The sequence below is a fragment of the Ixodes scapularis genome, unplaced genomic scaffold, assembly GCF_016920785.2.
Source record: "Ixodes scapularis isolate PalLabHiFi unplaced genomic scaffold, ASM1692078v2 PGA_scaffold1__304_contigs__length_218370807, whole genome shotgun sequence".
Lineage (NCBI taxonomy): Eukaryota > Metazoa > Arthropoda > Arachnida > Ixodida > Ixodidae > Ixodes > Ixodes scapularis.
This window is the reverse complement of record NW_024609846.1, coordinates 24,313,983-24,328,535: the sequence shown is the minus strand read 5'-3', so window position 1 is coordinate 24,328,535 and position 14,553 is coordinate 24,313,983. Positions and strand designations below refer to the sequence as shown.

At 47.3% G+C, this 14,553-nt stretch overlaps 1 non-coding gene across 1 annotated transcript; it reads right to left on the bottom strand.

Annotated features, from left to right (window-relative positions):
* Nucleotides 1-6,424: 6,424 nt before the first annotated feature.
* Nucleotides 6,425-6,497, bottom strand: Trnal-uaa. Its single transcript has one exon. It is a non-coding gene; the product is annotated as a tRNA-Ser (tRNA).
* Nucleotides 6,498-14,553: the final 8,056 nt, after the last annotated feature.

Here is a 14,553-nt window from a genome sequence, read left to right as displayed (position 1 = left end):
GTCTACCGCGATTCGCCAAAGCCGCACTTGACCTTGGCGCTGGCTAGTAGCATCGCTGCGCTGGCCAATCACGGCACTCAGTGATGTCGCCGACTTTAAGGTCAAGCGTCTAGCTGAGAGCTACATTATTCGCTAAATCCCCCATTACAGCGTGTAACAGTGTCCCTAAAGCCTGGCAAATCAAGGTCACGATGCTCAACATTTAATTACTCACTTTTTTACAGTTTCCCCTAGATCGTGTCCGTTTCTAAATGACCTGATGACACTGAATTCTAGATAGCTACCGCCATCGCTCATAGATGGCGGCAACTTTTCGAGCCTTTCTAGAGTGCCTACCTACACACGCGCGCTTTTGCTTGAGTAGTGACATCTCAGCAATTTTTCCGCCCAATCGTTGTTTTATGAATTTTGAAGTGCGTGCAATCCGGTGTCACTCAGCTCGAGCGCGTAGCTCTGGCTAATGCATAGACGCCATTTTACCACCCAAGTCACGCACCGAATGCGCTAGAGCGTCACGCGCTGGCACATTCAGGGCAACAATTAATGTCTTCACCCTGAGACAGACAGACATGTAGGCACCCTAAAGCCTTTCCACTCTGGCTTGCCGACTTGCGGCCGGCCATTACTTCATTCCCACCATAGTATACAGTTTGGCTGCTCTTCCTTCTTCACGAGAGCGGAAACGCTGAAAGTTTCTTTTTACTTTTGTTTTTTTTCTAAAGGCGAAGATAATTGACACTGTGTTCTTGTGGTTTCCGGTATCTTTTTTTTAAATATTTACTTACCCGAGGAGGGGGTTGTTAAGATCCGCAAAGAAGTAGACGAAGAAGAAGCCGGCCATGAAAAGCGACAAGATCGAAAGCGGGTCTATCTCCGCACCAGAGCCTGCTGAATTCTACAAGATCAAGCCTTGGTGGGTGAACATCCTGGCCGGCGTAGCGTTGGTCATGTGCTTCGTCACCATCGCGAACGTCGCTTGGCGCTATACCAGGGAAGCCTCGAGAGTCGCCGAAGACCAGAACGAGATGTCGGAGCCGCCCTACTGCCCGATTCCCGATCTGCACGAGCGGCCCGTCGTATGCTTCGTCAATTATGAGTACCACCGGCCCAACTTCTCCCATCGAAACATACCGGCCCAGTTGTGCCGGCATGTCGTACTCTGCTGCCTCACCAGCACGACCGAGCAGTCCACAGATCTGGCGGTGGCTCATGGAATCGAACTGAAGGCGGCGCTGAAGAGGACGGCGCTCTACATAGGCTTCGGGGGGCCCCATGTCAACTACACGGCAGTGAACATGTGGTTCAGCGACAGCACGTGCGTGGAAACGCTACTAAACCACATAGTGTACCTCGTGTTGCGTCTTCAGTTCGCGGGTGCGTCTGTCATGTTGACAGACTGGATGCTGCTCAAAGACCGCGTGATGCTCGTCAATTTCACCGACACGCTGCGACGAAGGCTGGAGGATAAAGGCGATTACTCGATCGTGATCCTGCTGCCGCCGAGGCCGATTGCCGTGTACTCCATGTACTATCCAAGCGATTTCATGCACGGCAGCGTTATACCTATAGCGCTGAGTCATGTGACGGACGTCGACAAGCCGCACATGGGGTTCTTGAGCTGTCTGACGCCCACCCAATTTGCGGGCGCCATGTCCTTTGGGTTCAACGTGTCTCTGGAAAGCATGTACGAGGGCCTCCAGAAGCAATACGGGCTCTCCTGGAAGAGCATGAGCAAAGAAATGGGCTTCTCGTTTTCGCTCGCCTGGACGTACTATAGTCAGTACGACGTATACAACAGGACGGCGGGAGCCAAGGCTCACTACCTGGGACTTGTTACGTACAACAACGCATGCACCATAGACCTGGGGTAAGTGCTACCCACTTAACTGATGGAGGCAGTTCTTTGTCAATTTCGCGCTTCAATGCTTCATTCTGCTCATACGTGTATACTACAAAGCAACGATTAAGAACGTTTGTTCTAAACATTTTATATAAAATAGTTTAACTTTAACTCGTAAATGAGAAGAAAAAGAAAACATACACAGGTTCAAGTGCGGGACAGAAAGAATGAATTATGTCATATTGTTGAAGCTGCTTCGCAGTGATCGACAGACTCGCTGTTTCCTGCGGCGGAAAATGCTAGGCCGACGAGCTTAAAAGAAAAAAAAGAAAGAAATCAAAATAACAATTGAGTTTCGACAAGACAAAACGCGCGTTCAAAGCGCGGAAACCACACGAGGACAACAAGAAAGGGGACCAAACAGGGCCCTGTTTTCGTCCCTTGTCTCATTGTCCTTGTGTCGTTTCCGCGTCTTTAGCGAAAAAACACTTCGTAGTTTTCCCCGTACACATGCACAGAATTGGCGAGCTTACCAAAGACCTCAGTCTTCTCATACAGCGACGAAGGGTCGAAATCGAAATGCCCCTGGCTCTAGGCTACGAGGCTCCGACTCCAAAGTTTCCGCGCCGTATAGTTTCCCCGGACACATCATAGGTTAGTCGAAGTTCGTAGCTTGGTATATTGCCGCGCGCGCAGCTGCCCAAGTAGGCAGCGCGCGCGTGGCCTAAGGGTTATCGCGCCTGCGTCCCACATGAAAAGACAGGGTTCGATTCCTGGGAGCGACGCATCGTTCGTTATTCCTGCAATTTAGTTTTGTGGTAAATTCGAGAACCCTGTTGCTTGTTCGAGGTCCGAATGTTCTACGCTTCGAACATTCTACGCCGACTATTCCAAAAGCTCACTCGTGTTCATGGGGCTTCGCGTAGCAAGCGAGGGTCAGTTTCGCCCAAGCTTTCGACTCTGCTCTTTCGCCGACCGCGACGCTCTGCAGTTATCTTTTGCTCCCTTTTTATTTTTAGGCACCAGTTCGCCCACATTAAACGTTTCAGTTTCCCCAGTTGTTCTTTCTTTCATTTGTTCATTCGTGACAATATAGTTGGGCTAGTTGGTGCATGTCTAATAGGGGGAAAAAATGCAATATAAACAAGGCACAAGAAGCACAGTGCTGTGTCTGTTTACTTCTCGTTCTTGTACCTCGTTTATTTTGTGCTGTTTTTTTTTTTTGTTTTTTTTTCTTTCACGTTCGCATTTCGCACGTGGCTTGTGTAGCGATCCGATGCAGCATTGTAAAGGGAAGAATATTTCGCAGCATTCTTATACCATCTCAATGGACCTTTTCCAAAATTTAACACTATCTGGGGGCTCAAATGCTGTTTCAGTTAATAATGGTGTTCAAGCGAATGTATCTCATCGGTCACCAGCACTTTCGAAAGTCAATGGCAGTTGAAAATTGGTTATTCGATCACCTCATAATTTTATCTTGGTTTTGTTCAGTTTCTATGGAATGAACATAACAACTAACCAGTAAAAAGCGGCGACACACAAACCCCTTGATTACATTTTTGCCATCAAAAGGCTTAAGAGCTGGTCTCCAAAACGTTTGACTAGGAGACGGATTAGGGATCTGTCACAATTTGGAGGGCCGGAAAATATATCTATATAAATGAGCAAATAGCAAATAAATTGACCTAAATTATAACTTAACTTTGCAAATTTAAACCTGAGAAAAATATGTAAGGTGGATAAATACACATATTAAGAAAAGTCGCTAATTATGACATTATAATAACTGATCTAGAAGCCACTCCTGGGAGAAACCAAAGCGCATAAGAACTTTGACATATTCACACATGGCAGAAGAGTAATTAATATGGTAGATCTGATAATGTTTATAAGAAATAGTTGCGACACAAGACACTAATCATGATATACATGAAAACGCAAAGGAATTTTAAAATAGAGACGTCAAAGTTGGGACTACTAACAGTAATTGTGGTGATGACAATGCACAATTAATAATATGGTGAGGGAACTCGCGTTTTGATGGGTTCTCTTTCAGTCCTTCTGATATCTTCGGAAGATCCTCATTTTGAGTGCACTTAGTCGCGCAGTGAAACAGCTTCCAGGGGTGAGAGCTCGCTCTCTTGGCGATGTCTGTGTTCCCGATCAGATGTGCAGATCAGGTTCTCACCTGCTGAATGACCAAGACAGAAAGGCCATAGAAATGACCCGACAAATAAAAGGAAGAATCCACATTGGCCTCTATTTTTTTGTCCGTCACTGCCGTGAGGACTATAACTGGAAACGAGCTTTCACGACGCTTCTGTGAGTTGCACTCAGACCACCAAGTCATCTAACCGACGAGGAGTACAAGTTTCCACTGAGAATCCACTAGCGAAGACAGGGCTTAAAAAATTAAACACGTTTTCAATTCTCTGTAGTGCCGAATTAGAGCGCAGCTCTTGAAGAGGAGGAGGGGAGGGTACGCCCCTCCTTCCCCTTCCCTCCTTCTCTTCTGCTCCCCTCCCATTTAGCGGAAAATTTTCGCTAAATTTCCCGCTAAATTTATCGGGGAAATTTTTTTGCTAAGCATAACGGGGAATTTTTTTAGGTAATAAATTGTTTCCCTAAACTTAACGGGGAATTTTTTTTTTTTTTAATTTAGAGTGGAATTTTTGCCGCTAAACTTAGCGGGGAAATTTTTTCGCTGAACCTAGCAGGGAGATTTCTCCTCCAAATTTAGCGGGGGAAATTTCTACGCTAAACTTAACGTGTGATTTTTTCCGCTAAATTGAGCTGGGGAATTTTTTCACTCACTTTAGCGAGGAAATTTTTCGCTAAATTTAGTAGGGACATTTTCCCGCTAAATTTAACGGGGAAATATTTCCGCTAAATTACGTCGACGCCGCTCAAGCCGGAAACGGGCGCTTAAGCGCGAGACTCGTGCACGTCAAAACTGTCCGATTCGACGCGCAAGCTGCCGGAACGAAGTTCGGAGGCGAGGGTTTTCGTCGCACCGGATCGTCGGACGGGGGCTCCGTCCGGCACCGGCATGCGACCAACTCGCCAGATATTCGCCGCACTGCTGTCCGATTTTCGAAGGGCTGCAGCCAATGGCAGTACGGATGGCGTGAGCGTCATTTTGTCACGTGACTTTTGAACCGAGTGAGAGAGGAGGTGCTACGTGGCCCGGGGAAGCGGACGTGGCAGTGCGCGGTGCGTCACGCAGGCTGCACGCGAGTCGTCGTTGTGAAGGAAACAGACGCCGTCGAGTTCTCCCGCGCGCACAAGACCAGTTGCTGATTTCGGGCGCCATAGCAAGCCGGTCTTCTGAAACTGATCGAGATTGTCGAAACCCGAATCTACTCCGCTTCACCTTACGGTGGACACTAGCGGACGCTACGAGCCATACCAATGCCGTGTGAGCCCCGTGTGAGCGTCACATGAACTTCGGGAGAGACGCAGCAATGTGCGGGTTGCGTATCACGTGATTTGTACGCAGTGCTTGCTTCGCTGGGATGGCTCTTGAGGCCCGCTGTAGCCCATCGTGATTAAGGGATCTTGAGCAGAAAAGTAACCTCACGGAAAATGTTCAGACACGCACACTTCAATGGAATAGCATAAAAATGTTGTGTTTGTTTTAAAGTCAGAAAAAACACGATGAGCGAGGGGAGTATTTCAGGTTTCTTAGCTAGGTGGCGCGAGCTACAGCCCGTTATATATACAGCCATTACCATTCATCCATCGATCCGGCAGAAAGATACCTGAAACTGGACGAAGCTGAACGGAACGACGCCATGACGCGTCGGATGCATACGTGTCTCGAACTCTTTAGTGCCGCGAGTTGGAGCAGCCATCGTTCTGACAGTAAGCACGTCGGATCAGAGTTTAAACGCGAATGTGTATCGCGCTCAAGAGCTGGGCTCTAAAATTGAGCAAAAAATGCGAAACGCGCAGACAGCCTAGATTAGGTCTCGTGATTTGAAGACTTCCAAAGCTTATGGGGAATAGAAATCAACGTCGTTTAGATGAAGGGAAGCGGAGTTAAATGGCGACTGACTTTCTTATCGGCAGGTCACACCGCAAGACGTACCGGGACTACCTGACGGATTGCCAGGTCATCTCGGACGGCGGCTACAGGTGGTTCTCCGGTTTGGGCGAGGAGTCCACTCAGTTCATCAGGGCGCATCGGGACATCCGGGCCATCGGCATCTTCGACCTCGAGTACGACGACGTGGACGGGGTCTGTCACGGTTTCAAGTTCCCACAATTGCAGGCGCTGCACGACGTGTTCCGACAATCCTGACGACTGTTGCAGGCGGAACGCGTATACAATCTAAATAAAGTTTTTGCGAAGACAACTTACAACCGAGGGTTGCTTATTTTGGGTCGTTTTAAAGCGACTCAACAAGTATCGTACTTTCAGATGATACCGCTCAGAATAAATCTTTGACGACCATCTAAGCTACGAAACACGCGTTGCTTTTTCTGAAAATAAACCCTGGAGAAGGGGAACAGGAGGGACAAAGAACAAACACAAAGCTCCAAACACAGCTAGGGGACTGGTGCGCGACCGAAAAAATCCGCCTGGTCCGAGTATCGAACCCGGGACCTCCATTTCAAGTGGAGCGCTCTATACCAACTGAGCTAACCAGGGGTTAGACGTCAGCAGAGCAAACAGGTTTTATCAGCTGCCACCAGTGTAACACCAACAAGGGTGAAAGGCTTGCATTTTAAGGTTATGATTATAATGCAATTGAACGCAAAAGTGCAAGCGAGCTGGACAAGAATGACGAGAATAATCCCCTTCTACGGGGATTATTTTCGTCATTCTTGTCCAGCTCGCTCGCACCTTTGCATTTAATTACATTATAATAATTATTTTTTTCCCTCTGCGCAATTGACTCCGTAAGTGTGACGTCATGGGTCCAAACAAACCGTTGCTAGGGTCGTTGTTATGGACAAATACATGAGGCCAGGTTTCGCTACGAAAACCCGACCGTTCAAAAATCGGGAGTAGGATTTAAACTTATAAAAATTGCAGATATAGAAAGCTTGAATGTCATATATGTTTCGACAGAAGTGTGCCGGTAATCGCTTGTTTCTTAAATATTTACGACTGCAACTTCCGGTCCTCAAGATGCCTGCAGCAGACGACGAATGCAAGAAGAATGCCTTCTGCCACACGGCCGCCGACCAAGCCGGCGCCGGCGTCTGAATCGGGTAAATAAAAACGATATTCTGATATTGCATCTCTTGGAAATATAATCATTTTCAGTAACTTAAAAGAATTCATAGTGTGGTGCGATGCAAAATATGGTTCATCTAAAGTCCGGGAGTCAATCGAGATGATTGTCTGCTAAAAGACCGCAATGCACCCGTGGGAAAAGCATTTCAGGTGATCGGTAGAGATCCGATATTTTGTTTGCGGACTCGCGCTATGGGAGAGTGCTTCGTACCTGGTTGTAACCATCGCGTGGAGAAAGATTCTTGCAGTTTCTTCAGATTTCCGCAAAACCCCAAAACGTGAAAGAACTGGATAAAAACATAAGGTGAGTTTATTACAGATTGTACTCTCATTGCGGGTTCGACGAAAATCTTCACCAAAAGAGCAAAAAAAAAATTGCGAAATTGCGAATTTGCGATAGACATGCAATATTTTAATAACCTGACAACCTCAATAATAATAATAACAAACGACTTACCTCGACGGCGTACGATTTGTTTCTCATGCTGGCCTTCACTACGCCGGTAATGCACTTCAGGTCGTCGTCGTAACTGATCTGCATGACGTGGTTTGATTTTACGGAATTTTCGCCCCTCTGAACAAAGCTGGCTTCTTCACAGAAAAAAACGCACATTGCGGAGGCCTCTGCGGCCATGGCGATGCACTTGCATGTGTTGCTCGTTTACCGACGCAATTCAATGAAGACGCCCGCTGCAACAGAGGGCAGCAAATCTATCGTGTCGTCTGCTACCAAAGCAAAGCGGAGTAGAATACTTCAGAAATGGCTTTCATCGTTGCAATACGACGCTGAGATGACAAGAACATCTTCATAATTAGATATCAAGAAGTTAGGTTGCTTACAAAAAATGATTTAGTTACTTATAAGCGAAAATCTTGCCTCGTGTGGAGTCTCCATGCATTAGTCCATAGCAACGCCCCTAGCAACGGTTTGTTTGGACCCAGACGCCAGGTTGTGACGTCATCACTTACGGAGTCAATGGCAGCCACATAAAAAAGCATAAACGCCTTTAAGCAGCTGAGCATGCGCTCCACCGTAACCGACCTTCTTTTTTTTTTTTTTTTTTATTCCGTTTATTTCACTTCATTATTACCATACCAAGACAGATTATTTCCATCTTAGATTTTACTGTGTCTTTCTGCCCAGCATTGGAGCCTCTTCAACGGCCGTTTCAATGGCTCAGTATCTTGGTAATACAAGAGAAGGTCAACAGTGGCGGCTCTAATCTTGGGCGTGTTTAAAGGGACCCTGGCATGGTGTTTATGCTCGCCAAGGTTTTCATTAGAATTTGCGGCTCGAAATTCATTTTCTTTCCGCCCGAAAACCGCCGATCGAAAAATGGCCAGTTTGAGTCGTGGTCCTTCTCTCCTCCGTGGTCACGTGCCGTTCTCTATGGTTTAGACACAACCGCCAAATACAATCAAAGTCGTGGGTCATCCAAAGCACACACTCAATAAAAAAAAAATATATATATATATATGGTGCACGTAAGAAAAACTCAGGCTAGCAGTTGTACTGCACTGGCTAAATTGCTCATCTACAGCGAGTGGCTCGTCGCATTTGAAATGGTTGACCAACTACACGCTGTCTAAATATCTCCGCAACCCCAATTACTGTTATTATTAGAAAAAAATATGATACATGTTTTTTTTTTCAAAAAACTGCAAATACGCTGAATGAAAAAAAAACTTTCAGCCTTTCCATTTTGGTGAAGGAGGAAGAGCAGCGGAGCTGAGGCTTCTGTTCTCGGCGGTGGCTTTCCAAGCGAGCGATCTGCTCGGTCTGCTCGCAAGGGAATCTGACGCGCTCGACGCAGTGGAACTTTAGGCGATAGCGGCCTCGCGGCGGTTGCGGAGCCATTCGCGCTGCTGCGCACATCGCCGCTGATTAGTTTCCGCTCTTCTTCCTCCGAAGAAATATTGCCGCAATCTATGAGCGACGGCAACAACTAGTTGCCTGGTTGCCGAGGCTGGAAAGGTTGCCGTGATCTATGAGCGACGGCGGCAAGCAGACAAACGGCAAACACAACCCTCTAGACAGCTATCGCCAACTATGAACGACGGCGACAACCAGGGTGTTGTGTCGATTACGGATGCTGACATTTGTTCGGTACCGGACACGATCCTGGGTAAACTAGCCGTTAACAGCTCCGCTGTAAAAATCAACAACAACAAAAAACAGTTGCCCAGCCACGTGACTTCCGGCAACTCTCTGCTCCCCTGTATTTCTTCTTCCTCCCCAGCCTAGTTGCGGTTTTAGTTTCAAGCAGTCGTGTTTGTTTACTGCCTAAAAATATACCTCATGCAGTAGTAACATATGGATTGGATAGTCCTTCTAACCCAGCAAGAAATCACCTGGCAAAACATATAAATAAAAGTGTTCGTGTACTTTTAAAAAATAATGCAACGAAATTTCGGCGCTTATTCCTTGGTCTATACGTGCTCATGGAAGCTGTATTACATCGGACAAACCAATCTATTGTTGAAAAAGACACAAAAAGAAATTTCAAAACCAATTAAACGATTAGCGAAGGCGCCTGGGCCCGTTTGCTCGAAGCGCTAACCGCGGCTAAAGTTAGCCGCAGTACCTAGGAGAGGGATTTTGAAATCACGTGACTGGCTTGGTAAGGATGCGGGGAAACATGGGCGGTGCCCCGGTGAGTGAGCGCCGCTCGCTTCTGGAACAAATATGTCGTTGTAGCTGCAATATCGGGCGCGTTAGTCAGCAATGAATGGTGCAGGAGGCTTTCGCTTTGCCTTACCTCACTTGAATCACAAAGCATGAGCAATGACCTCGCCGCATTTTTTAGATAGTTTTTCGATTTTGGCCATTCTAAGCCTAAATGAACGTGATAATTGTCGCCATGATAACGTCTTTGGAAAGTGGATTGCCTTGGCTCATTCGGCCGGGTATTCATAGCACACATTAGCCTCATTAAAATTTTCTTCCAAGTTCGAAAGAGGACGACGAATTTAAGTCCTAGAAAGGACAAGGAAGAAGTGAGCAGTGAAAGGCGGGTGGTACACCGGCAGTATGGTTGGCCAGCATGTAAGAACTGTATATAACACCATCATAAATTAAAAAACCTGTAATTCCGCTCCAGTGAAAACAGACATATTTGTAAATTATACCCCTGTCAGACGGGCTAGTTTAGTGTCACTACAAGCGAGTGCATTTTGCCCTTAGTGTCATTTCTGTAGTGTGCCACACGGCTCCTTCCTGAGGAACACACTTGGCTTGGAGTGAGTTTGACGAACTCACTTCGCTCGATCGAGTGCGTGGCATCAAAAGGAGTGTTTCCACAGTAAAACATAACAACACAAAAACCAAAAGCGTGGCGTAAGTTTTATTTTATAAAGAAAAATAAATTCGTGAAAGATACGACATGTAGAAGAGTGGCATTGCAAAAAAAGAATAGTGGGGTGGACTTGGAGTTTAGGCTGATCTGAATCAAGATTACCGGAGCGCTGAATTGATAAAAGACGACGACAAAGTCAGTCATTCATTGCTATCTTGGTTAGCAGAGAATGATAGAACCTACTTTTGTTTCAGCATGTAACTATTCGAGACAACACGATAATTATGATCTGATTAGGCAGTGTCAAGGCCTCCTCGTAGACTTCCGTAGAACGAAGCGGAACACCGAAGTTGGATATGCTTCGTTCTTTATCTTGGCTTGCGATGATCGATCAGAATCATCCAATTGGCATAAAAATCGTTCATTAGTGTAGCGTTTTTTTAGAGCACAGCCCCTAGGCACCCGTTTCTGGGTTGAGCGGCGTCGGCGTAACCGCGCGTTGCATTAAGGACTGTTCCCAAAATTACGTCACACGTGACGTCACGTGTGTCGTCACGTGTGTCGTCACGTGTGACGTCATGAGGGTAAAATTTTCCCGCTAAATTTTGCGGTAAAAGATTTCGCTAAGTTTGGCGGAAACTTTTTCCGCTAAATTTAGAGGAAAACTTTTACCCGTGTGACGTCACGCGACGTCACACTTAAAATTTCAGATGACGTGCCATGTGACATACATGTCAATTCAGCGGGAAATTTTCCCGGCTAAATTTAGCGGGAAATTTAGCGAAATTTTTACGCTAAGCGGGATGGGAACAGGAGAGGAGGGTGGGAGGGTACAGAGGGAGAGGAGCTGGTATACCCTCCCCTTCGTACCCTTCCTCCCTCCTCCTCAAGAGCCGCGCTCCAATTCGGCATTACAGAGAATTGTAAACGTCAAATTTTTTTAACGTGTCTTTATTAAGGGGTATTGGTGGCCGAGTGGGCTAGCGCCCACCTGATCGAAGTATGTGGAGAGAAAGCTCGCGCTGGAGGAGAACCCAGTGATCCTGAGCTCAATCCCCAGCCCTGCCTGAAGAGCACACTTCCAATGAAGTGAGTTCGGGGAGCACACTACGCTCGCTCCGGTAGATTAAGTGTGTAATCTCGATAGCAGTGTTCAAGGAGTTAAAATAATAGAAGAAATTAACGCTGCGTAAAATTAGTATTATTTTGATAGGAGTAATATTAGATGCGCACTTGTTTCCTGTAGGCAGGAAAGTGGTGCATTGTAGAAAAACAAGCGGCTAATCTAGTTTTCAGCCTTGGCCCCTGCGCGACGGCCGACGAAGGCCAGGAGGCACCTGCACGACTCCACCAGGAATCTGAAGGTGGCAGGAGAGACGCGAAAGGCTTGCTTGAAACAGAACTCGCCCAAATGGGGCAAGGTGTCTTCGAACCACCGTTCGTGCCTCTGGAAAGTCCACCGTTCTCGACTAATTACGGGTAGGTTGTCGGTCATGAGAGCGGCTATGGTGAAGGCATTGGCCTGCAGCTGCTGATGGATGTCACTTGAAATTCTTGCCTGTGCGTCGGCATCCAGGTCCAGCTGCTTCTTATCTGAAAGGCGTTGGGCTCTCACGGAGAAAAGTGCCCCAACCATGCGCTTCCACTGTCCAACATCGCGGATATCGCCCTCCAGCTCGTCCTCCACAGACTCCATGATGTTTCATTGTGGCGAGTGGCGAGTGGCCGAGTGGGCTCGCGCACACCAGCTCGGAGCACGCGGAACGAAAGCTCGCGCTGCAGAACCCAGGAATCCTGGGTTCAATCCCTACTTCTGCTCGTTTCGGTCTATACTCCGTTTCACCTTATGTTGTACCGCAGACAAGGCTAGATTCGCGAGCTCATAGCGTTGGAAGCTACTCTTAAAGCACGAGAGCTCGTGCCGCCTTGATGTGCACTAGAGCAAGGAGCTCGCGCTTGTAGCCTTTTCTGCGGTACATCATAAGGTGAAACAGAGTATCATACCGGCGTGCGGAGATGTATCACTGGCTTGAAATCACTGATCTTAATGATCAAATTGGATTTAAATTTGGATTCAAACTCGTGATTTAGCGCAACAATGTGTGGTAACGTGTTTCTGATAAGACGACGAAGTTATTTATAAACAAATGCGTATGCACTGTAATATGTTGCGTGCCCATTACTTACCCATCGTTATTGCCATCGTTTTGAAGTGACACTAAGTTTTCCCGTGTAGCACCAACATACTTAGAGTGTGTTTCGACGGGTTGAAGTGCACTCGCTTGTAGTGACACTAAACTAGCCCGCCTGACAGGAGTATTACCCAAGCATTGAGGAGAACGCTGGAAGGGTAATTCTACGGTTCGCGCGCGCTGGCCTTCCTCTTATAAAAGATACGAAGTAAATAATCATAATAAGGCTTTGACGAGCGCGCGTGCAAGACAAAATTTGTTTTAGACTTTTTGCTTTAGAACAATTACTACTGCTGACGCCAGCACGTGCAACGCGTGCAACTACACTCGTAGCATGCATCTCGGTGCTTGGGAAATTTAGAAAAAGGTTTATTGGGAGGCTGCCTGCTTTTGTGTGCTATCAATACCCGGCCGATTGAATCAAGGCAATCCACTTTCCAAAGACGTTGCCATGCCGACAATTATCGCTTTAATTTAGGCTTAGAAATGGCCAGAATCAAAAGACTATCTAAAAAATGCGGCGAGGTCATTGCTCATGCTTTTCGATTTAAGTGAGGTAAGGCAAAGCGAAAGCCTCCTGCACTATTCATTGGTGACTAACGCGCCCGATATTGCAGCTACAACGACATATTAGTTTTAAAGCGAGCGGCGCTCAGACACCGGGGCACCGCCATGTTTTCCCGCATCCCTACCGAGCCAGTCACGTGATTTCAATATCCCTGTCCTAGATACTGGGGCTAACTTTAGCCGCGGTTAGCGCTTCGAGCAAACGGGCCCTGGTGTATGTCGCTAAAGCCTGGTTTGTAATGCCCGTCTAGGAATCATGACAGGTGTTGGCAATAACTGTCTCGCCTAGAACTATATATACACGCTTTGATCCTGACGTTTTCCCGCCAGCTCTCCGGCCATCCCGAGAAAAAAAGGGAATGAGGAACTCCGCTCTCACCGGGACTCTTTTTTCTTTGTTTTAGACGTCTCTATTGTACTCCTACGAGTTTATACAAGATTAACCCGTCACTCAAAATTCGTACAAAAGCAGCTTTAGGGTTAGTTGGGGTGCCCCGATCGCTGGCGTGCTTCGGTTGCTTTGGTGGCTGGAACGGCTAGAGTATCCTGTGGACCTCAGCCTTGCCGTAGCTTCGCTCGTCTCGAGACAATCTACGTCACGATTGCGCCGGATATCACGTGCTCTCCGCTGGCTGCTCGCTCGCCATAGCGGGCGTGTATAACGAAAAATACAGCCATCAGGCTCAAAATACAAACGTGCGACTGTCATTTACGGATATTGTGGATCGTATTCAACCTATTTTCGAACACGACGGGTATATTTCAAATTTCGTTGAAGTATCCCTTTAAAGCGTTTGCATAAAAACGTTCAGCCTTTCCACTCAGGTGAAAAAGGAGGACCAGCGAAGCTGTACCGGGGTGGGAATGAAGTAATGGATGGCCGCAAGTTGACAAGCCAGAGTGGAAAGGCTGGAAAGGTTGGCGCCATCTATGAGCGACGGCGGAAACAGGACAAGGCAGCGAACACAACACTCTGGACAGCTAGCGCCATATTTGAGCTACGGCGGCAACCAGGTAACCGGGTTGCCGCCGTCGCTCATAGATGGCGGTAGCTTTTCAGAGAGAGTGTTGTGTCGACATATGTTGAGGTGGCGGACATAATCCTGGGGAAACTAGCTCTTAACACCTCCGCTGTAAAAAACGAGAAGCGTTTACCGCCTCAACTCGCAGCCAGAACAAGCGGCCATATGAGCATGTCCTGATTATTGGCGACTCCAGAGAAGTCAATGGCACCAGGCGGCTAGCAGAGAAAGCTGCGGCGGCAGATTCGCTCGCCAGCCCTCTAGAGCGAATTCCATATCCCCAGCGCCTGGCGGCCTAAAGTAGGTTCTGTGCCGTGGAAGTAGGTTCAAAAACACGTGATGAAAATCGTCAATAAGCCGACAATGTTCATCATACCCACGTGATCAG